Consider the following 24,175-nt stretch of genomic DNA (forward strand, 5'->3'; position numbering starts at 1 on the left):
ACAGACAGGGCTTTAAAAGAAATGCCACAGTCGGACGTCGGGGCGACATCACAGAAAGGGCTTTAAAAGAAATGCCACAGTCGGACGTCGGGGCGACATGACATAAAGGGCTTTAAAAGAAATGCCACAGTCGGACGTCGGGGCGACATCACAGAAAGGGCTTTAATTCACAAGTAAATAATACTCATAATAAACATTTAATTCATGAGAATAAATGGGTTAGTCCATCCACAGGAATAATCATTTAACCGGTATTAGCACTCATGCGAATCACCGGAGTCTCTGTCATCAAAACTGACATTTGATTAGGATAAGATAATATCGATCTAGGACATGGAATAGATGATTTGGAGGAATATATGACTATGCAGAGTTTGTACAAAATTATTCCCACAGCCAACGGATTTCCGTAGTCACGAAGTACTAGTTCCGTTTACGGTATTTCGGAAGAAAGCACAGCTAACCAGTACACACCCATCCTACCTCTCGATGCTAGGAATCACCCTAGACATCGTCCAAGAAAAACTTTTGAGACGGGGAGATCACAATCTCGAATAGCATGGGATCAAATTTATATACGCGCGCTCTAAGGGGTGCCCCCCTCTCGGTCCCAACCGGAAACACCCATGCCCCCTGACCGGATGACTGGCTTTAATCCAGGGCCATGGAACCATCATCACGGCCTCTCCTTTTGGTGTGTACCAGAAAAGCGGTTTGCAACTTACTAAACCATATTCCTTGCGGAAAACATGTGGTAGTACAGGGAAGGAAATGAGAGGAACTGGACCGATACGGTTTGACACTGAAGTCACATAGTCCGGCATAAGACTGGCATGCTACAACACTGCCATCTCACCCATCCTCATGCCAACACATGGCCATTCATACTCACATCCATCCACTTATGGATCATCGAACTCACTTACCTCATTATCGCATAAAATAACGTTCATCGATATGCTTCTCAACATGCCATAAAACTAACTAAATGCAAAACATGCCAATACACTCATCATATCAAAAGTTCAAACATGCTTGCCTGGTTTAGAGTAGTCGGAGCCTAGCTCGGTGAAGTTCGCGGCTTCGTCACCTCCTTCGGTATCTACGGTATAAAGAAAATATATGCGCTATCGTAAATACCAATGAGTGGACAAAAAGTATTCCAAATTTTTTTCAGTTAAATCTGATAAAAAACTAGACAAAATTTTAAAGAGAACAGAAAAAGAATCAATCAAAAATACTTTTCTGTTTAAAAGTTATAAGGGTTTTTGCCCAGGGACTCATCTGTAATGAAACAGAAAGTTTCCAGGGGCTAGCTCATAAAAACAGAAACGCTTCGGCAGAAACTACGCCAGCTCCAAGGGAAAACGTACTTTGCCCGAAGGCGCTTCCAGAAAACGTTTCAACAGAGAGGGCAGAGAGGCTGACGGTGGGGTCCCACACGTTAGGTTTAAACTTCAAAAAGGGGGGGGATGAAGCTCGTCGGCGCCCGAGAGCCGCGGTGGTCGCCGGCGGCGATCCACAGCGAGGCAGGGGGATCGGAGGGTACCTCCGTGCTCAGGGAGCCATTCCGCGTCGGTTGGTGGTGGTGGTGGTCGCCGGCGAGTACCACGTCGACGGCGAGCTTTGCTCCGGCGGATGGCGGCTCGGGTGGTCGAGGAACTTGTCGGAGAGGGCTGCAGAGATCAAATTGACGAGGGGGTTAGGCTTCTGGTGGCTAGAGAGGGTAACGGACGGGGTTTGGGCGCCGGAGATGGCCTCACCGGAGCGAATCGTGGTGGAGGCCGAGGCGGATCGGGGCGGCCGGAGTTGGGGGAGGAGACCTCCTCGAGGTCCTCCGAGTGGCCTGGCGGGGCGTTGGTGAGGAGTGGTGATGCTGCATGCACGAGGGTGAGCTCGGGGGCCCTTTTTATAGGCGGCCCGAGGCGGTTGCCGTGAACGGGGATCTCCGGCGAGTGATTACGGCGGTGCCGTGGATGTGGAGGGGGATTAGGGGCTTGGGCATCGCCGTTGAGGTCCACCGGTCCTATTTAGGCGCTAAACAGGCTGGGGTTTGGTGCTATGGGTGAGCTCGACGGAACGGGGGTGGCGCGGCCCGTCTGCGGCAGGGGGCACGTTCCGTGCTTGCCGGGCCACGGCGACGGTGCCACGGGCGTGCGCTGGCATGGCAGGGACACGCGGAGAGCCAGGGGGTGTTGGGCGGCGCCGGGTGGCGTGGCGAGAGGGCTCGGGCCCTTGTTGGCCGCCACGGGAGGTGCAGCCACCGCAGAAGCTCCCAACGCCGGCGAGGCTCGCTGCTACCGACGCCAAGAATCGGCCAAGCGTGTGTGCGGGGTGCTGGCCAGGGAGAAGAGACTGCGTGCAACGCGCCAGGGTGCACTGTGGCCGCGTGACCGAATCTGACGAAGGAAGAAAGATAACTCAATCTCTGAACTTACTGAATTTGCAAGGAATAGTGCAGCTCAGGTGTTCGACAGAATGTTTTTGGCCTCTGGAGATTTTTCCTTGAGCTGATTTTTGGTGGAGTGGCTTCTCATTGCTCAAGTAGGCTGCCTGAATTTTGGTGGAATTTTTGGGGGAGTGTAGATATGAATTTCATCAAATTTGGCAAATCTGGTCCAAACTTGCAGAGACTGAATTTTGAAAATTTTGAAAAGAGAAGGAGTGGATCAAGATGGTTCTGAGTTGTAGGTACAAAGGACTATCCAGGAGAGTTGGTTTGAGGTCAAAACTCAAATGCAATAGGGTACTTGCTTTGAAAATCACTCAGGCTCCAAATAATTTTCAGAATTGATTTGAGAGGAAAAATAATTAGAATAAAATCCAAAACTTGCTTGGATTAGTTGGGACAGAGAACTTAGGTTGATCACAAGGTGTAGGGGAGGTTTTGGAGAGGTTTTACCACATGGGCAAAAATGCCAAGTCAATGATGGTTCCAAGATATGAAAATCCCCAAATTTTCATAGAGTTTCATTTTAAAAGAAAACAAATTAAACTCCCAAAATAAATTTGAGAGAGAACCAACAGAGAAGAAGTTTCAAAAGATCAAACACCAAAGTTTGCAAAAATAAAATCCTTGCCAAAGCAAAGGAAGTTTTTAGGTGGAAGGTTTTTCTGAAAAAGAAAAATTTTAAATGGCCTCTCCTCAAAAACCACAAAGTTTTTGCTAAAAACCAAATAAAAATTTTGGAGTGTCACAACACCTACCCCCTTAGGAAAAATCTCGTCCCTGAGATTTCAGCTGATCCTTAAATAGGTGTGGATGCTCTGTCCGAAGAAAATCCTCGCTTTCCCAAGTTGCTTGACTGTCGGTGTGATTGCTCCACTGGACTTTGAAAAACTTGATGGTCTTCTGTCGGGTCCTCCTTTCAGACTCCTCTAATATTCTTACGGGACGTTCTCGATAAGTGAGGTCTGGCTGCACATCAATGTTTTCATGGGATACTTGTTTCTCTGGGTTGCTTACGCACTTCCTTAATTGAGAGACGTGGAATACCTCGTGAATGTCGGACAAGTCTTCGGGTAAGTCTAGCTGGTAGGCCACAGTGCCTCTTCGTGCCACTATGCAGAATGGTCCAATGAATCTTGGTGCTAACTTTCCTTTAATCTTAAATCGTTGCAATCCTCTCATCGGGGACACTCTTAGGTATACGAACTCACCGGGTTCGAAGCTGACCCTACGATGTTTCTGATCATAATAACTCTTCTGTCGACTTTGAGCGGTCTTAGGTCGGTCTCTGATTAGCTTGACCTTTTCCTCGGCTTCTCTGAGCATGTCTGGTCCGAAGATGCGGCTGTCTCCGGTCTTTGACCAATTTAACGGGGTACAACACCTTCGTCCGTATAAGGCCTCAAATGGTGCCATTTGTAGGCTGGCCTGGTAGCTATTGTTATACGCGAACTCGGCGTATGGCAGGCTTTCTTCCCAACTTGTTCCATATGTGAGGACACATGCTCTCAGCATGTCTCCAAAATCTGGTTTACGCGTTCAGTCTGTCCATCAGTCTGTGGGTGGTATGCGGTACTGAAGGCTAGTTGGGTTCCCAGAGCCTGTTGTAAATGCTCCCAAAATCTTGAGACGAACTGAGTGCCTCTGTCGGATATTATAGTCTTCGGGACACCGTGCAGACAAACTATGCGGGAAATATAAATCCTGGCAAGCCTCTGAGTGTTGTAGGTTGTCTTCACTGGAATAAAGTGTGCCACTTTGGTCAATTTATCGGTGATGACCCATATGGCATCATTCCCGTGTCGTGACCGAGGTAGTCCGACAATAAAATCCATCCCTATTTCATCCCATTTCCACTCAGGTATTTTGTTAGGTTGTAGTAGTCCGGCTGGTCTCTGATGCTCAGCTTTTATGCGTTGACATGAGTCGCAACATGCAATGAAGGTGGCTATGTCCCTCTTCATACCGTGCCACCAAAATCTTTCCTGAATATCTTTATACATTTTGGTTCCTCCAGGGAGAATTGAATATGGAGTCGTGTGTGCTTCAGCTAAAATTTGTTGTTTAAGGTCTTCTATGTTTGGCACGCATAGCCTTTCTCCGTACCATAATATTCCTTCATTGTCTATGACGAATTCTGAGGCCTTGCCCATACTCAACTTTCTTTTAATTCCTTCAATGCTAGGGTGACCGGGCTGAGCTTCTTTAATTTTCTCCACAAGGTTGGGTTGTATTTCCAAGTTTGATATGGTGCCTTTTGCTACCATTATCAAGTTGAGCTTGGCAAATTCTTGATGGAATTCGGGCCTCAAGCTGTGCAGATAGTTTTCGTTGGAGCTGGGGTTCCGACTCAGGGCATCGACCACTACATTTGCTTTCCCTGGATGGTAATGGATACCAACATCATAATCCTTTACCAATTCCAACCAGCGTCGTTGCCGTAAATTTAGTTCTGGCTGCGTGAAAATATATTTGAGACTTTTGTGATCCGTATATATTTCACATCGATTCCCAAGTAAGAAATGCCTCCATTCCTTGAGTGCATGAATAACTGTTGCCATTTCTAAGTCATGAGTGGGATAATTTTCCTCATGCTTGCAAAGTTGCCTTGAAGCGTAGGCGACAACCTTGCCTTCTTGCATCAACACGCATCCGAGACCCTTTCTGGATGCGTCACAATATACTTCAAAATTCTTGTGTATGTCGGGTACAATCAATACCGGTGCTGTTGTTAACTTCCGCTTTAGCTCTTGGAAACTTTTCTCGCAGGCTTCTGTCCATTCAAACTTCTTATCTTTCTTGAGCAACTGTGTCATAGGCTTGGCTATGGTGGAAAATCCTTCAATAAATCTGCGGTAATATCCTGCCATTCCCAAGAAACTTCGTATGTCCGTTACGCTGGCCGGTGACTTCCAGCCAAGTACGGCCTTGACTTTCTCTGGGTCCACTGCGATACCGTCTTGGGTCAGTACGTGGCCTAGAAAGCCTACTTGTCTTAGCCAAAATTCGCACTTGCTGAACTTGGCATACAATTGGTGTTTTCTTAGCTCTCCTAGCACAATCCTGAGATGTTCTGCGTGCTCTTCTGGTGTCTTGGAGTATACCAGAATATTATCGATGAATACCACGACGAACTTGTCCATAAACTTCATAAATACTTTGTTCATGAGGTGAACAAAATATGCTGGGGCGTTAGTTAATCCAAATGGCATCACTGTGAACTCGTACAGTCCATATCTGGAGGTGAAGGCTGTTTTGGGGATATCTTCCGTTCGTACCTTCAATTGATGGTATCCTGACCTTAAGTCAATTTTTGAGAATACCTTGGCCTGAGCGAGTTGATCAAACAAATCGTTTATCCTTGGCATCGGGTATTTGTTTTTGACTGTGACCATGTTAAGTGCTCGATAGTCAATACACAATCTCAGCATTCCATCCTTCTTTTTGGCAAATAAAATTGGTGATCCCCAAGGTGTGGAGCTGGCTCGAATGTATCCCTTTTCCAGTAATTCCTTTATTTGCTTCTTCAACTCGATCAACTCGGATGGTGCCATTCTGTATGGTTTCTTGTATATGGGGGTGGTTCCTGGTGCTAGCTCAATGCGGAATTCTATTTCTCGATCTGGTGGCATGCCTGGTAGCTCTTCAGGGAATACATCTGGAAATTCACACACTACTGGAACCTTGTTTAGCTCAGAAACGTCCACCTTATTTAATCTCGGTTGCCGGGGTATTTTTCCTTCCTTGGCTGATACTCTTATTGTCTTCCCTTGGTGGTGTGTGAGAATTATGGTCCTGTTGAAACAGTCGATAAAACCTTTATTGGTGGTTAGCCAATCCATCCCTAGGATGACATCCAGTCCTTTATTTTCCAACACAATAAGATTTGCGTGAAACTCCAATCCTTCGAACTCAATGACCACATTCTGACAGTAATTCTGAGTAACTTGCTGAATCCCAGGGGACTTGATGGTCATGGATTTCTCCAAAGGAAGCATCGAAAAATTATTTTGCAAAGCAAAACTTTTCGAAATGAAAGAGTGAGAAGCTCCAGAATCAAACAAAACCATTGCAGGTATTGTGTTGACAGGAAACGTACCGAGTACGATATCCGGAGCATTTTGTGCCTCCTCTTTGGTTACGTGGTTCAGATGACCCTTCCTGTGGTTATTGTTGGGATTGAAATTGTTTCGCTTGGGCGCGGAATTGTTGCCGCCGTTGTTCGGCTTTGGGGTTGAATTCCTTGGCTTGGGGCACTGTTTGGCATAGTTCCCTTCTTCTCCACAAGCGTAACAAGTAACGCCGGGGCGATAGGTGAATTCCTTGTCCCTTGCATGAAAATTCTTGATTGGGCGTGAGACATTGGATGAGGATTTGTGTGTCCCACCCTTTTGAAAATCTGTCTTGCTTCGGTGATTGCGAGCATGATTAGTCTGGTCCCTTTTTTGCTTGCGGATATCTTCCAGACTGCGTCTCTCATTTTCCAGAGTAATGGCTTTGTCCACCAGTGTTTTAAAATCAGGGAAAGTGTGCACGACCAGTTGACATTTAAGCACGGGCGCCAGACCGTCAAGGAATTTCTCCATCTTCTTGCTTTCGGTCATACGCTCTTCATTGGCGTAGCGGGACAATAGGGTAAATTGACTGTTGTAATCTGACACTGTCATGTTCCTTTGTTTGAGGTCATCGAACTCTCTCTTCTTGATTTTCATAATACTCTTAGGAATGTGTGCACCACGGAAACCTTCCTTGAAATCATCCCAGGTTATGTCATTTTCGTTGGGATGCATGTGCAGAAAATTCTCCCACCACGATGCGGCTGCTCCTGTGAGATAGTGCGGAGCATACAATACCTTCTCGGGGTCTGAACATTTTGCAATAATTAATTTTCTCTCCATATCTCGAAGCCAGTCCTCGGCTTCAAGAGGCTTGTCAGTATGAGAAAATGTTTGAGGACGTGTCTTCTGTAGCTCAGATAACTTGGAATGCTGTTGATACTATCCATAGTGATTTCCCATGTTGATAACTTGGTTCATCATTTCCCGATGTTGTTGCTGACTCTGCTCATAAAGGCGGCACATTTGTGAAAGTGCCGATTCACAGCCCTGTTGGCTTGACTGTCCCTGAGTGAACTCGTTGCTGGGTTGTGCATCATAATTTTCCTCTGGTGGAATTGGCATGGAGCGAGTCCAAGGACGGGACATTTTTCACTCTGGGGATATATTTTTGTAAAACTCATAAGAAAAGCGGAAAGAGTCGCAAAAACAAATCCATAAATGCATAAAGCTGGCAGATATAATTAAATATCCAAGCTTACTTAAGAAAAACAAATCGACTTGCGCACGGAGAAGGACTGCTCATTACATATCTTACACGCGGGCGGTAATTATACAATACATCACTCAGGATATGCGTACATAATCCTGACATGTTATTTAGGCTAGTGCACTTCTCCAGATCCTACATGATGCGCAAACAGGCTACTTCTCACAACCTATGTACATATCTTACAAAGCGGTACAATACATGGCAGCTAGGCGTACTCAGGCAGAGATGTTGATGACCTCCTTTGCCCTGCCGAGGGCGAGGCGTAGCGAGGTTGGGGACTCGACTTCCTCCTCGCTAATGGGCTCCATACGCGTGGTGTTGCGCAGAGTGGATGGAGCGGTTGCCAGGGGCGGAGCAACACGTACAGGAGTGGGCGCGAAGGGTGGTGCAGTGCACGCTGAAGTGGGTGCAATGACTTGGTTGAATTCTTCGGTAGAAGGCAGGCGACGAGTAGGCGTAAAAGATGCTGAGGACGAGACCAAAGTCAGTGGCGGTGCGATGGGTAGGAGCTCCCTCCTGTTGGTAGCACAGCCATGAACTGAGTCCATGCGGGTAGCTATGAAGTCGTCCACCAGGTTGTCGAAGGCTGCCTCCAGGGCCCGGAGATACTCAATGAGCATCTCAAAAGCCTCGTCTCGTTCTCCTCTGGGGCAGGAGTATGCGTAGTGACAGGTGTAAGGCACATGGCATGGAAGATAACGGTAACGACGAGTCTTCATCATGGGAAGGACATCCCTGAGACGAGCTATCGCCTCGCGGGCTGCCATCTGCATAGCATGCCTCTCCGTAGGCATGGCTCTTCCCACGAACCGGAAGCGGCGTAACTCACCACGCCCTCCCTTGAACTGCACCGCGGCCTGGTGCATGGTCAGACTGTCGTTGACTCGGTGCTGGTAGAGTGTGAAGACTGGGCGCACAGATGGCCCCATCGCGACCTGAACGATGAAGGAAAGAAGCTTGACGAACCCATCGGGCACGTTGGCGAAGGTCTGAGACTCGCAGCTGTTGTCGGCCATCTACAAAAGTAGGCAAAAATTCTGCATGGTCAGATCATAAATTTATGCTGACTGACAGAAAATGACTACAATTGCAAAAATATAAATTAGCCCTATCATGCTAATTAACCAATTAGTGATCGCACCTAGTGGCTTCCTACAGTCAGCCTGGCTCTGGTACCAAGCTTGTCACGACCGGTTTTCCAATAAAAATATTTATTGAGAAACCAATCTTTTGAGTCCAGTATGAGAGAAATCCTCCTCACTGGTAGACAATTTCTTGATACAATAAGCCAGTAGCATAAAATATATTACAGGGTCGAACTACGGTTGCTCAACCAAATTATTACAAGCATGCCAATAATTATACATAATGGCGGACATGACACAGTGGTGTGGAGGCATACTACTGACTCGAGGATAGGGCGGTGGTGGAAAAACACAGCGGGGAGAGAAATACAAGACTCTAAGTCTATCATCTCATCGAGCATTGAGGTGAGGCTCGATGAATTTATTTGGTAGCGGAAGCGGATATAAAACAGTGACCAAATCCAGGGTCGCACGAGACTGACCGGGACTCCTCTAGGTGTCGGACTCGCTATCAAACTCTTCATCCATGAGATCGCCTTCGTCAGCATCTGGCCAAATCAACAAGCCAGTGAGTACTTTGAAAGTACTCGCAAGACAGTTCGGACATAAGATATAACAAATGCATGCATGGATGCGTCATGATTAATTCACCAATGTACACTCAAAAATTAGCATAACAAGGTAAGTAAAAGGGAAACGGCAGTAGTCCGCCTGAAACCCCAACAAAGCATAAATAAATACCGATCGGGTGTCTGAAGCGACGCCTCGAAAGGTGAACAAATAAATATAAGGAAATGATGCCACAGTCGGGCGTCTTAGCGACACCACATAAAGGGCTTTAAAAGAAATGCCACAGTCGGACGTCGGGGCGACATCACAGAAAGGGCTTTAAAAGAAATGCCACAGTCGGACGTCGGGGCGACATCACAGAAAGGGCTTTAAAAGAAATGCCACAGTTGGACGTCGGGGCGACATCACAGAAAGGGCTTTAAAAGAAATGCCACAGTCGGACGTCGGGGCGACATCACAGAAAGGGCTTTAAAAGAAATGCCACAGTCGGACGTCGGGGCGACATCACAGACAGGGCTTTAAAAGAAATGCCACAGTCGGACGTCGGGGCGACATCACAGAAAGGGCTTTAAAAGAAATGCCACAGTCGGACGTCGGGGCGACATGACAGAAAGGGCTTTAAAAGAAATGCCACAGTCGGACGTCGGGGCGACATCACAGAAAGGGCTTTAATTCACAAGTAAATAATACTCATAATAAACATTTAATTCATGAGAATAAATGGGTTAGTCCATCCACAGGAATAATCATTTAACCGGTATTAGCACTCATGCGAATCACCGGAGTCTCTGTCATCAAAACTTACATTTGATTAGGATAAGATAATATCGATCTAGGACATGGAATAGATGATTTGGAGGAATATATGACTCTGCAGAGTTTGTACAAAATTATTCCCACAGCCAACGGATTTCCGTAGTCACGAAGTACTAGTTCCGTTTACGGTATTTCAGAAGAAAACACAGCTAACCAGTACACACCCATCCTACCTCTCGATGCTAGGAATCACCCTAGACATCGTCCAAGAAAAACTTTTGAGACGGGGAGATCACAATCTCGAATAGCATGGGATCAAATTTATATACGCGCGCTCTAAGGGGTGCCCCCCTCTCGGTCCCAACCGGAAACACCCATGCCCCCTGACCGGATGACTGGCTTTAATCCAGGGCCATGGAACCATCATCACGGCCTCTCCTTTTGGTGTGTACCAGAAAAGCGGTTTGCAACTTACTAAACCATATTCCTTGCGGAAAACATGTGGTAGTACAGGGAAGGAAATGAGAGGAACTGGACCGATACGGTTTGACACTGAAGTCACATAGTCCGGCATAAGACTGGCATGCTACAACACTGCCATCTCACCCATCCTCATGCCAACACATGGCCATTCATACTCACATCCATCCACTTATGGATCATCGAACTCACTTACCTCATTATCGCATAAAATAACGTTCATCGATATGCTTCTCAACATGCCATAAAACTAACTAAATGCAAAACATGCCAAGACACTCATCATATCAAAAGTTCAAACATGCTTGCCTGGTTCAGAGTAGTCGGAGCCTAGCTCGGTGAAGTTCGCGGCTCCGTCACCTCCTTCGGTATCTGCGGTATAAAGAAAATATATGCGCTATCGTAAATACCAATGAGTGCACAAAAAGTATTCCAAATATTTTTCAATTAAATCTGATAAAAAACTAGACAAAATTTTAAAGAGAACAGAAAAAGAATCAATCAAAAATACTTTTCTGTTTAAAAGTTATAAGGGTTTTTGCCCAGGGACTCATCTGTAATGAAACAGAAAGTTTCCAGGGGCTAGCTCATAAAAACAGAAACGCTTCGGCAGAAACTACGCCAGCCCCAAGGGAAAATGTACTTTGCCCGAAGGCGCTTCCAGAAAACGTTTCAACAGAGAGGGAAGAGAGGCTAACGGTGGGGTCCCACACGTCAGGTTTAAACTTCAAAAAGGGGGGGGACGAAGCTCGTCGGCGCCCGAGAGCCGCGGTGGTCGCCGGCGGCGATCCACGGCAAGGCAGGGGGATCGGAGGGTACCTCCGTGCTCAGGGAGCCATTCCGCGTCGGTTGGTGGTGGTGGTGGTCGCCGGCGAGTACCACGTCGATGGCGAGCTTTGCTCCGGCGGACGGCGGCTCGGGTGGTCGAGGAACTCGTCGGAGAGGGCTGCAAAGATCAAATTGACGAGGGGGTTAGGCTTCTGGTGGCTAGAGAGGGTAACGGACGGGGTTTGGGCGTCGGAGATGGCCTCACCGGAGCGAATCGTGGTGGAGGCCGAGGCGGATCGGGGCGGCCGGAGTTGGGGGAGGAGACCTCCTCGAGGTCCTCCGAGTGGCCTGGCGGGGCGTTGGTGAGGAGTGGTGATGCTGCGTGCACAAGGGTGAGCTCGGGGGCCCTTTTTATAGGCGGCCCGAGGCGGTTGCCGTGAACGGGGATCTCCGGCGAGTGATTACGGCGGTGTCGTGGATGTCCAGGGGGATTAGGGGCTTGGGCATCGCCGTTGAGGTCCACCGGTCCCATTTAGCCGCTAAACGGGCTGGGGTTTGGTGCTATGGGTGAGCTCGACAGAACGGGGATGGCGCGGCCCGTCTGCGGCAGGGGGCACGTTCCGTGCTTGCCGGGCCACGGCGACGGTGCCACGGGCGTGCGCTGGCATGGCAGGGACACGCGGACAGCCAGGGGGTGTTGGGCGGCGCCGGATGGCGTGGCGAGAGGGCTCGGGCCCTTGTTGGCCGCCACGGGAGGTGCAGCCACCGCAGAAGCTCTCAACGCCGGCGAGGCTCGCTGCTACCGACGCCAGGAATCGGCCAAGCGTGCGTGCGGGGTGCTGGCCAGGGAGAAGAGGCTGCGTGCAACGCGCCAGGGCGCACTGTGGCCGCGTGACCGAATCTGACGAAGGAAGAAAGATAATTGAATCTCTGAACTTACTGAATTTGCAAGGAATAGTGCAGCTCAGGTGTTCGACAGAATGTTTTTGGCCTCTGGAGATTTTTCCTTGAGCTGATTTTTGGTGGAGTGGCTTCTCATTGCTCAACTAGGCTGCCTGAATTTTGGTGGAATTTTTGGGGGAGTGTAGATATGAATTTCATCAAATTTGGCAAATCTGGTCCAAACTTGCAGAGACTGAATTTTGAAAAATTTGAAAAGAGAAGGAGTGGATCAAGATGGTTTTGAGTTGTGGGTACAAAGGACTATCCAGGAGAGTTGGTTTGAGGTCAAAACTCAAATGCAATAGGGTACTTGCTTTGAAAATCACTCAGGCTCCAAATAATTTTCAGAATTGATTTGAGAGGAAAAATAATTAGAATAAAATCCAAAACTTGCTTGGATTAGTTGGGACAGAGAACTTAGGTTGATCACAAGGTGTAGGGGAGGTTTTGGAGAGGTTTTACCACATGGGCAAAAATGCCAAGTCAAGGATGGTTCCAAGATATGAAAATCCCCAAATTTTCATAGAGTTTCATTTTAAAAGAAAACAAATTAAACTCCCAAAATAAATTTGAGAGAGAACTAACAGAGAAGAAGTTTCAAAAGATCAAACACCAAAGTTTGAAAAAATAAAATCCTTGCCAAAGCAAAGGAAGTTTTTAGGTGGAAGGTTTTTCTGAAAAAGAAAAATTTTAAATGGCCTCTCCTCAAAAACCACAAAGTTTTTGATAAAAACCAAATAAAAATTTTGGAGTGTCACATATGTGCAAGGGAAATCAAGTCATCACAATTTTTGGACACGATATGATCATGAAACAATTTGCATTGGGTACTGAAATGATCATGTTCATTGCAAAGCTCACAAGTATGGCCAAGATAATTTAAATTTTCGGCACATTCATCTAGCCTTTCTTGCAACAATTTAGTTTCTAAGTACTTATGCCTCTTGCAGTATCTATCTTCCCTATTTGGTGTGTACTTACAAACCCAATTTACTCCACAAAAATTAACATGTTTATAGGAGACATTTTCATCATAACTAGTGCAATCATCATTAGTATCATGGATATTCAAAGTATTCGTGCTAACAACATTGCAATCATGCTCATCATTCAAAGATTTAGTGCCAAACATTTTATAGACTTCTTCCTCTAGCACTTGAGCACAATTTTCCTTTCCATCATACTCACGAAAGATATTAAAAATATGAAGCATATGAGACAAACTCAATTCCATATTTTTGTAGTTTTCTTTTATAAACTAAACTAGTGCTAAAACAAGAAACTAAAAGACTCGATTGCAAGATCTAAAGATATACCTTCAAGCACTCACCTCCCCGGCAACGGCGCCGGAAAAGAGCTTGATGTCTACTACACAACCTTCTTATTGTATACGTTGTTGGGCCTCCAAGTGCAGAGGTTTGTAGGACAGTAGCAAATTTCCCTCAAGTGGATGACCTAAGGTTATCAATCTGTAGGAGGCATAGGATGAAGATGGTCTCTCTCAAGCAACCCTGCAACCAAATAATAAAGAGTCTCTTGTGTCCCCAACACACCCAATACAATGGTAAATTGTATAGGTGCACTAGTTCGGTGAAGAGATGGTGATACAAGTGGTATATGGATGGTAGATAATAGTTTTTGTAATCTGAAAATATAAAAACAGCAAGGTAACGAATGATAAAAGTGAGCGTAAACGGTATTGCAATGTGTTGAAACAAGGCCTAGGGTTCATACTTTCGCTAGTGCAAGTTCCCTCAACAATAATAACATAATTGGATCACATAACTATCCCTCGACATGAAACAAAGAGTCGCTCCAAAGTCACTAATAGCGGAGAACAAACAAAGAGATTATGGTAGGGTACGAAACCACCTCAAAGTTATTCTTTCCAATATATCCATTGGGCTATTCCTATAAGTGTCACAAACAGCCCTAGAGTTCGTACTAGAATAACACCTTAAGAACAAATCAACCAAAACCCTAATGTCACCTAGATACTCCAATGTCACCTCAAGTATCCGTGGGTATGATTATACGATATGCATCACACAATCTCGGATTCATCTATTCAACCAACACAAAGGACCTCAAAGAGTGCCCCAAAGTTCTACCGGAGAATCACGACGAAAACGTGTGCCAACCCCTATGCATAGGTTCATGGGCGGAACCCGCAAGTTGATCACCAAAACATACATCAAGTGAATCACGTGGTATCCCATTGTCACCACAGATACGCACGGCAAGACATACATCAAGTGTACTCAAATCTTTAAAGACTCAATCCAATAAGATAACTTCAAAGGGGAAACTCAATTCATTACAAGAGAGCAGAGGGGGGAAGAAACATCATAGGATCCAAATATAATAGCAAAGCTCGTGATACATCAAGATCGTAACATCTCAAGAACACGAGAGAGAGATCAGACACATAGCTACTGGTACATACCCTCATCCCCGAGGGAGAACTACTCCCTCCTTGTCATGGAGAGCACCGGGATGATGAAGATGGCCACCGAAGAGGGATTGCCCCCTCCGGCAGGGTGCCGGAACGGGTCTAGATTGGCTTTCGGTGGCTATGGAGGCTTCTGGAGGCGGAACTCCCGATCTATTGTGCTCTCGGATGTTTTTAGGGTATATGGAGATATATAGGCGGAAGAAGTACGTCAGGGGGGCCACGAGGGGCCCACGAGGGTGGAGGGCGCGCCCTAGGGGGGTGGGCGCGCCCCCTACCTCATGGCCTCCTCTAAGCTTCCCTTGCGTGGACTCCAAGCCTCCGGGTTGCTTTCCTTCCAAAAATAAGTTCCGTGAAGTTTCAGGTCAATTGGACTCCGTTTGATTTTCCTTTTCTGCGATATTCTAAAACAAGGTAAAAAAAGAAACTGGCACTGGGCTCTGGGTTAATAGGTTAGTCCCAAAAATAATATAAAAGTGTATAATAAAGCCCATAAACATCCAAAACAGATAATATAATAGCATGGAACAATCAAAAATTATAGATACGTTGGAGACGTATCAAGTAGCATAGACTAGTTACTAGTCTATGTTACTAGTACCTTCATAGTGGGTAGTGTCATATAGTATATGCATAATTTGGCGACGAGCGCTCTCTATATGTACCACCTTTTTTCTTTAATTACATCTAGTTAGTTTTGCTCCATGGCGCAATCCATCGATACTACTACTGTCCAAATGTATACATTTTTTAAAAGGCTAGAGGGCGGGGCAGTCTAGCTTGGTCCTTTTCACGAGAGGCGAGGGCCTTTGTGATTTGATGGCTCATTACTGCTAAAAGGCGGGGCCTTGTGATTTGACTGCTCGTATAAATGTGCCGACGACCTGAGGAGGAGCAAAGAACCGTGCGGTATACTCAAGTTTTCCACTGGAGTACGACGGAGGAGCACAAAACACGGCATTCCAGTACCATATCCTCTACTCTCTACTCTTATTATATATTACTAGCAAGAGGCATTGTTCTATTGGCGATAAAGAATGATCTAATTTGCTAGTCATCTCATTTTTAGCATTGTTCTATTCATGCCTCGCAGAGAAGGTGACACGTGCGGCCAAACACCCGAAGCAAAATAAGAAACACAGCAGCAAAAGAAGGAGGATTATCACCCCCAAAAAAGAAGGAAGACGCACACACAAGTCTAGGGCGCTGCTCTCACAACATGAAGGGTTGCTGGCCACAGAGTCGTAACTGCTTCTTCATCGCCTCCATGACCTCCATCTCCTTGCGCGTCTCTTCTGCCATCTTCATCATTGTGTCCATGATGCAGGATTTATCGACGCGAGCCTTCATCGTCTGTTCCACGGTCGCATTACGTACCTTGACAGCAGCCGGGTGCTTGATGCGGAGCTTCGCCAACTCCTCCTTCTATTCCATGATGAGGGCCTGCAACATCTTCATCAAGGAACTACTATTCTCATGCAGCTTCTTCCAGCCGGCGTTCTCCTCCTTCAGCAGGTCGTGCTCGTGGCAGAGCTTCGCCTTGTCCTCCTGAAGTTGTAGGATTTCGCCGGTCGCCTTCTTCTCCGAGGCAATGCTCTTCTTCAGCAGCATCACCAAGCCGGTAGTCAACTCCCCCTGCTCATTGAGCTCAGCGGGCATGCCGTCGAGGCTCTCCTTCAGCAGCTCCACCAAGCCGTGGATGAACTCCTTCTGCTTATTGAGGTGCTTATTGAGCTGATCGGGCATGCTGTCGAGGGATAACGACTCCAGCGCCGCATGTTCACCTCCGTGTCTAGGGCGCTCCTGGGAGCCATCGCCTGCCCATGAGTGATCTTTTGAGGTCTCTGCGTGGCGGCGAGCCCTCTCTTTTTTTCCGCAGCCTTGGTTGCCGCTCCCTTGTTACGAGTAGTTCTCGACCTAGAGCTCTGCGCACCGGCCGTGGCAAGGACGGACGAAGAAGGAGGATGGTAGAGTAATTTTCGGTTAGGTAGTTCCCCTTTTTATAACCTAAGTACTAGCACTAGTACTAAAACCTGCATAGTGGGAACACGTTCAGGTTTGGTACGTACTGGTAGGTGTGAGCAGGCTTGCACTTAATTGTAGCACTAGTACTTTTGAATGTGATGGGAACAAGGTAAAGATTAATTGATGGTTTTTGGTTTTGAGGCCCGAAACGGCTCCCGATGAGTTTAGTGGAACATAAATTTCAAGTAGACTACACAGCTCAGATGCGTAAATATTATTTTACTGTCAAAAATTGGCACAAAAAACGAAGGAGGCCAATGGAAGTACTACTAGCAACCCATGATTTAACTACTTGCATGCGCGCAGTGGAGTAGTAATTTCTTTTTTCAGCCCTCACGTCCACTCATTTTGCATGCGCTGTATTAATTGACCATCAATGAAGTGAATGACTTTACACGGGTCAAATTATCACATGCGGTGGATCTTGGTACAAAATTGCGTCCGCTCGTGTACCCGCGTGTGCGTGCGAGGGAATGAGTGCGTGTGTGGCGTGCGTGCACATCTTCGCTTCGTGCATGTACCGCCAGTGCGGCTCAGGGAGGACGAGTACATTCTTCTGGAATCGGCAGCACGTCACTGTGATCAATCCACACAAGACTTCATGAACTGTAAGAGAGACACTTTGTAGCGTGTCATTGTGTTTTGCACATACTCGAAGTACTAGTAAGGTACACGTGCATTGCACGCGTCAGATTTTGCAACCAAATTTTGAATAAATACCACACTCTAGCATGTAAGCTCTGAGTCATATATGTCTGATGTAGACCTTTGTTTAATTCTTATAGTTCATCTCATTCAAAATCAATTAGTTTTTATAAAAAAAACCTAGGGCCTCTTTGATTCGTAGGATTTCCAAAACGCGGGAATAGGAAGAACATGGGATTAGAGTGTAATGTCGTCTTGAATCCTATAGGATGGTACGAGTGTTTGATTGTGCATAGAAAAACGCAGAGTTCTTTCAAAGAGGTTTGAGTGGATGGGATGTTTCCTATGAAATCTAGTGCAAATGAATCATATGGAAAAATTCCTATGGTTTACAATCCTACGAATCAAACAACCAAGATAGGAAAAATTCCTAAGGATTAGAATCCTCCAAAATTCCTTCGAGAATCCTTTGAATCAAAGATGCCCTTAATCTATTTTATGATTCATGTAATTGTGCGTGTAAAGCATAAAGTAAAAACAAATAATGGCAATTCAACTAGAAAAAAAGTTTGCGCAGTTATGATATGGAAGATTCTAGAACAAAGGAGAACCACTGTTGTTTTGAGATTTGTGCATTATGCTTACGTTCAACCATGGAGTCTGCTAGATTGTACATGTGGCAAAATCCGGTGGGGGCTAGAAGATGGTGCGAGGGGCCGAGTGGAGGGAGACTATGAAGGAGTGCACAACTGCGAGATCAATATTTAGAGAGAGGGGGCGAGAACGTGCGCTGTTGCGCGCAGTGGCGGAGCCATGAAAAATGTCCCATGAGCTAGGGGGCCAAGCATTGCTAATCCTTTATGAGGAGGGCCAATTCATCAACTTAAACCATTTTTACCAGCAATTGTCTAATGATCACATTCATATTAGCCTCGATATATAGTGATGTTAGGGGGGAGGGCCCTTGCTTCCCCCTGTCTTCGCCATTGTGCGCGCGTCTGAGAGATGAAGCGGAAGGCATGGATGATGAGAGGGGGGTGTGGGATATATAATTAATGTGGGTGTATTAGCTATATATGTAATCCTATAGAGAGAGGTATAAATTGATAGATGTGGACATGGGAAAGAGGGTGAGACCTCACTAGATATATAGATTGATCGGTTTATGTGGAAAACTATGAAAGACCTAGCTATATACACACACATAGAGGAACATCGATCGTTGTGCATGCACGTGAGAGATAAAGAATGCCCGGTATGATGGAGAGGGGGATGTGTGTGTGTGTGTGTGCCTTCATGGGAGACCGACCTGAAGAAAAAGATTGCATGTGTGCGATGGATAATGCCGAGTGGTAGTGTGTGTGAATGCATGCACGAGAGAAAGTTAGTGGTACAATTATAAAGAAAAGACCAATGTGTGGGTGTAAAAGACTAGGTGAGGTCATAATCAATGTAAAGTTGAATTAAAATATTTGAATAAGAGATCATGATGTTTGAAACCCATGCATGCATGAATATAATGGAGATCTGCGCGGTGTGGTTTGGAAACGAGCACGTTGTAATGTATACACATTGAACAAGGTCATACTGGTTTGAATTTGAGAGACCGATGGCAAACATCGTTTGGCCACATTGCATCCGTGCATGGACACACTATTCTAATTGGAGATGATGGGTGGCTTTCGCATCACATATCTATATCTATACCCCTATATATATTATATTTTATATTTTTCATATAGTGTGCGGATAACTTTAACTTTGAAATATGATCGTTGGATGAGGCCAATCCGATGGTGCAGTGCTGGCAAATTTGAGCACTACTGGTCGTTGGATATCATCTAGATTCCACCAGACTTTGCCACATGTACAATCTAGAAGACTCTATGGTTGGACTTAAGCATAATGCACAAACCTCAAAACACAAGCACTTCTTCTATGTTCTAGAATCTTCCGTATCAGAATTGCCCAAATGTTTTGCTATATGATTTGTTTTTACTTTATGCCTTACAACGCAGAATTCCATGAATCTTAAAATAGATTAGCTTTCTTATAAAAACTAGATGATTTTGAATGAAATGAACTATAAGAATTAAACGAACATCTACATCATGCATATATGACTCAAAGCTTACATGCTATAATGTGGTATTTATTCATAATTCGGTTGCCAAATCTCATGCGTGCAATGCACGTGTACCTTACTAGTCTAAATAGTGTCTGTGAGTGTGTTGTGCGTGCTAAACACATTGTAAGTAGTATATCATACTAGTCTAAATTGTCTTTTTTTTTCTTTTGGGTACACGTTAAGCTTGTTGTCCCGAAATTTCAAGCCGCGCCTGTTATGCCAAAATTTCAAGCTAGCGTCTCTGTCTATCATGCTGCGAAACTCCCGCCTCTTCAACCCACGCCTTGTTACCCCGAAATATTTAAGATAAATCTTTGTCTCGTTGTGCTCCGACAACTCCCACCATCTCAACCTGCGCCTTGCTATTCCAAAATTACAACGCGCGCGAAAACTCCCACCTCCTGTGAAATCCCGACACGCGAAATGCCCATGATACCCCTGAACTGAAAGAACCGCCTCAAATCGGTGGGGGTACTTTCATAACTTACCCCACATTTCGAACAATTGTGTCCCTAAGCCATGGTTCCCCACTCCCATCCCATCCACCCACCCATTCGTACACCGAGGCCGGCAAAACCCGTGAAGCCCCACACCCTCCTCCGTCTACCACCCAGCCGGAGCCTCTTCCCCGACGACATCGTCCACAGCAACACCTCGACGTCCCTCATCCACCGTACCGGATGAGGATCCGTCATTGATCTGGTCATCCCGCCAGTTCAGCCACCCCGTCCTCCACCTCCAAGGAGCTGCCCAGATGTTCCCCTTGTCTTTCACGCCACCTCCATTCCCACACCGCCGTCTTCACCTGCACCACTGGAAGAGCGTCATCATCATCGTTTCCTCGGATGAAGCTGCGGCCTAATCGGCGCTACCAAAGAGGTTGTGCACTAATTGCCGCATTTTCATCTTGATTATATCTCACGGTGCTGTCGGTGCTCGGTCCCGAGCTGACACGGCGCGGCTCCATCCACAGCGGTGTCGCCGGCCACTTCCTCCATGGTGTCGCTCCCTCAGGGCAACGTCCACATTAGTAGGGGTTGCTGCTGCTTTAGCTCTCGCTCGCGCTGCTGCTCTGCTCTTGCTCTCGGTCCCCTGCCTGGTCTGATCTTGCTCTCGCTCTTGCTCTTGCTTGCGATGCTGCTCCGATTAAGCTACACTTCAGTCGACTGAATCGACTTTTGGGTCAGTCAATTTTCAGGGGGTGGGGGGGCTCGCCGGAGTTAAGGAAGAACCAGCCGCAGCAGGGAGGGGGGCTCGTCGGAGAGGTACCCCACTATCTATCTTAGGGTTCAGGTTGGGGGCGGTGGTCGCCGGCGGTGGTGGGCGGTGGCGTGGGGATCACCGAAGAAAAAGCTCGGCGTGGGGGCCTACAGGGATGGCCAGGGCGGCGGGGGGCGGCTGTTTGGCCGGTGGTGGCTGGCGGCTCAAGGGGTGGAGGTTGAAGATGAACTGTAGGCCCTTGGTTTCGTATCCAACGGCTGCAAAATCGACTGACCAGAGATGAAAAAGTCAGTCGACTAACGTGTACCTCACCTCTAGTGCATTCAGTTTCGACAGTAAAATTCAGTTTCGATAGCAAAATTCAGTTTCGAAAGTTAAGTTCAGTTTCGACAGTTAAATTCTGTTTCGACAGTTAAGTTCAGAGATGAGCGGCTGATGTATACATCTAGCACATTGTGGTTATTTCACGTCATCTATTGGAGATGCTATTAGAATTCCACTCAGGTTAACATTGTCTCTCTTGTCCTGCTTCATCCTCAGCGTCGTACAACTCACCGGAGCTGCTCCAACTACTAAACCCTCCATTACAGCGGAGCAGTACCTCGGGCTCCATCTCCAGACGCCTAAGATCTTCTTCCCCTCCTCCGACAGCCAAGTCAGCCGGAGCATCCTCACTGGCCAACCCAATCACGCTGAGATCGACATGGCTTCGCCAAAGAGGTTGTACACTTATTGTGGTTTGACTTAATCTCACCATGCTTCTTTGCATCATGTGATCTTCCAATTCTTGTGAACCAAACACCCAGATTGGCAGAAATCCTGTGTTTTTAAATTCTCTGTTTTGCACGTGCATTCCTATCCTATTCCTGTATATTTCCTATCCCTACATTGTTAGAATCCTCAAATTCAAACAAGCCCTTACACAATTACTTCTGTTACAGATATGTGTCAAAGAAAACCTTGTGTGGTTTGTCCTGCTCCTGCGGTGATGTGTTCCACCCCAGCTCAGCTGCTCCAACGACGGAAGGGTTCACCACAGCAGGGATCCGCTCTCTGGACTGTGTTTCGGCGCCTCAGATATTCTTCCCTACCATCGGCAGCCACGACAACTACATTACCATCATCAACTGAGTAGATGACCTTGAGGACTACATGGGTCCGCAAGAGAGGTCGCACTCTTCCGTGTCTGCTTACGTTATGCATTGCTTAATATGATGACATGCTACTTTATCATCGTGTTCACCTATTAGACTCCGACTCAGGTCCAAACTTATGCTGAAACTTGAGTTTTTAAATGGTTGTGGGCTACATATTGGGGCAGCAATCAGTACTATCTGTCTACTATCTGGTTAATCTCGGGTGTCTACTATGAGTTTCATGTTGGGTGCAAACAAACATTAAAGGAGCCATTATCTGTATTTTTAAACTAAAGCTATTATCTATCTGCTATCATTTGTTTGGGTCTATCCACAGTTTGCTACCATCACTCTGGATTTGTGCATGCACTCCTTACATAATCTCACTATGTTTTATTCCTATGCATGTCAGTTATTGTACACAATGGAACTGAACATGTAGAGAAAAAGAGACGAGCCTTGTGTGGCAATAAAATTTCATGCAGACGTCGCTCCATGGTGGGTGCAAAGGCAGCCCCCCCTCCACCCATTTCGGATTGTAATCAAGAGGAAGATAATTGTTCTAAGGGGGATTCAGAAGCAGAAGACCACTCCTATTTACCCCCATGAGGTCTTTGCTCTAACTTGGCATGCTGGTGTTGGTAAAATCATGCATATGGTGCCTTGCATTGCTTACTGTATACATCAAAGATGTCATCTGCTTAGTTTAGACATGCTTTGTGTCAATGCCATCTGTTTAGTTTCTTTATCGTATATGTGAATCATGCAACGCCATCTTGTTTAGCCAGGCATCATATATGTGAATTTTGCAATGCCACCCTGGTTAGCCAGTCATCTTATATGGGAATTATATCATGACATCATTTTTTTATTACGTGTTAAATTTGTCAACAATTTTAGTACATTCAATTACTCTTCCTGTGCATCAGCCATTCGGCACGGTCATGGAAAAATCTGGAGTGGAAACAAGGTCTTCAGAGCAGACAATGCTATCTGACGAAGCGCATGTCTTGCTGGTTATAGATAGCTCCTCAGAGGAGGATTCAGATATAGATGACCAGTCCTATCCCCCCCTAAGGTGCATGCTCTAACTTGGCAGGGTTATGTTGATCATATTGTGCATATGGTATCTTGCATTGCTATGTCATTTGCTTAGTTTAGACATGCTTTGTGTGAATGCCACCTGTTTAGTGTATAATTACCATATATGTGAATTATGCAATGCCATATTGTTGCAAGACATTATATATGTGAATTATGCAATGCTATCTTGTTGCAAGGCATTATATATGTGAATTATGCAATGCCATGCTGTTTAGCCAAGCGGTATATATGTGAATTATATCATGCCGTCCTTTTTTTGTATTTCTCATTGCTTTTGTCGACAATGTTTGTATATTCAACTGCTCTTCCTGTGCATCAGCCATTTGAATTGGTGATGGAGAAATCTGTATTGAAAACAAGGTCTTCAGAGCAGACAATGCTATCTGGTGAAGCAGATATCTTGCTGGTTACAGATAGCTCTTCAGAGGAGGATTCAGAGGCAGATGACCAGTCCTATTATCCCCCTGAGGTGTATGCTCAAACTTGGCAGGGTTATATTACGCATATCATGCATATGTTGTATTGCAATGCTTAGTTTTTACATCATATACACAATATTGAATGCCATCTCCTTAGTTGACACATCATATATGCGATTGCCCTCTGCTCACTTCCTTAGTATATAAATCATATATTTGAATTATATCATGCCATGATGTTTACATAGAAAGCATGTATCTGAATTATGGCATGCCAACCCATTTTCTAAAGACATAATATAGTTATATCATCTCATCCTGTTCACACTTCACATAGTCATCATATTGTGAATTATGCCATTCTATCCGTGAATTATATCATGACATCATGTTTCCATCGATTGCATGTTTGTGATTTATGGCATGCCAACCACTTTAATAGACACATCGTATATTTATATCATGTCATCCTGTTTACATAGTCATCATATTTTGAAGTATGTCATTCTATCCTGTTTAGTTAGCCATCATACATGTGAAATTGTGTCATGCTATCCTATTTAATTAGCCATCATATATGTGAAATTATGTCCTGCTATTCTATTTGGTTAGACAACATAAATGTGAATTATTTCATGCCCTGTTTTCTTCCCTACTATCCATTGCA

Source organism: Triticum dicoccoides, chromosome 7A (genome assembly GCF_002162155.2).
Source record: "Triticum dicoccoides isolate Atlit2015 ecotype Zavitan chromosome 7A, WEW_v2.0, whole genome shotgun sequence".
Taxonomy (NCBI): domain Eukaryota; kingdom Viridiplantae; phylum Streptophyta; class Magnoliopsida; order Poales; family Poaceae; genus Triticum; species Triticum dicoccoides.